Here is a 1,525-nt window from a genome sequence, read left to right on the forward strand (position 1 = left end):
CACCTCGGTAGGAATGCCATGTGGGTCGCCATGAGTGGGCCATTGTCCCAGGTAGGTTGGCCAGGTGTGACAACACGCAACACCTTTCTTTCTTGAGGAAGTTATAAGTGCCCTTCTAATTCAAATTCCGTGCAAGAAGAAGCTATATGCAAGTCAATGTGGAAGTTATGATAATTCAAAATTCTATATTTGAAGCATTAAGCTTGAGATTAGAAATTAGACTCTCTAAAAGAATTGCAGTCCATATATTAAACTCACTCACTCCAATTAGACAAGGAAAAATTATATTTCAAAGAGAACGAAAACCAAAAAGGTATATATACTACAGCCCAAGCCATGAATAAAAAAATTCAAATGCCACACAAATTATAAGAAGTTTAAGAAATTACTTAAGTTTGGCACAATGCAAGCAAATAAAAATTGATGAAAAAGATAAAAAATAAATGGAAGTTGGCACCTTCTTCCCTCGTCCATTCATGCATCACCCAAATCATAACTCTCGATAACACTCAAAAGCGTGATAACCTGCCATAAAGTTTGTGAATTACATCTTGTCTATTGTGGTCAATTAGCACAGACATAGCAAGAGTCAAACAGAGATTTGATTGAACTCAACAAAGTGTATGTTTGGCAAAGCTTTTAAATGCTTATAAGCTTTACAAACATCATTTTTCAACAGCACATTCCTTAGAACCTGTTGTGTGTGGTCATACTTGGCCAATTCCTCTGGGCCATTATGACCCACTCAGGGTGAACCACGTGGCATTCCAGTCGAGGTGGCATAGATTGCCGAGATGGGCAATGCCGAAACCTTTCAAGTCGAAGTCCACTAGCCGAGGCTCCTTTTTACCGAGGCCTGTAAACGGATCTGAGGTCCACATGCCGAAGCCCATGAACCGAAGCCATGATGCTGAAACTAGTTGAAGATAGCTGAAGCCCTCAAGCGGAAGTATCGTGTGAAATGACCGAAGCCTCGAAGCAGACGCAAGAGCCTTCGAACCACAAAGGAGTGTCCTCCATGTTCATTTCTCCCAAGAGATTGTCTGCATAAAGATCTTATTCGAATGATTGATGGAACGTTTGTCATAAACATAAAGGTCAAGTCTTGTCACTAGTATGGAGGCCCTGCACAAAGCAATAAATGCGCAGCAGGCTAGCGGGTCAAGCCCCATGCCTAGGATGGGATGTTTGAATTAAAGAGATGAGGCCACGTGCCACCTCATCCAAGGGCTCCCATTTCACATATATCACTGTAAATACTTCCCTTGTGTAACATCAAAAGGCTAATGCAAGAATCAATACAAAGAAATATACTTTACTCAACTCTCTCTCACTCACTTGCAATACACAAATCGTGTTTATACACATTTACATGCACATTTACGAACACCGGTTGGTAATATTGTACAATCGGATCACGAACAACTCGTTGGATTCTGAATGTCACTGTCCCGATTCGTTGGGCTACTCCCACGCCCTTAGAACCGCTCATTTTAGACTGTCTACGTGTCTTAACGTGTTGGAC

The sequence above is a fragment of the Olea europaea genome, chromosome 14, assembly GCF_002742605.1.
Source record: "Olea europaea var. sylvestris chromosome 14, O_europaea_v1, whole genome shotgun sequence".
Taxonomy (NCBI): Eukaryota; Viridiplantae; Streptophyta; class Magnoliopsida; order Lamiales; family Oleaceae; genus Olea; species Olea europaea.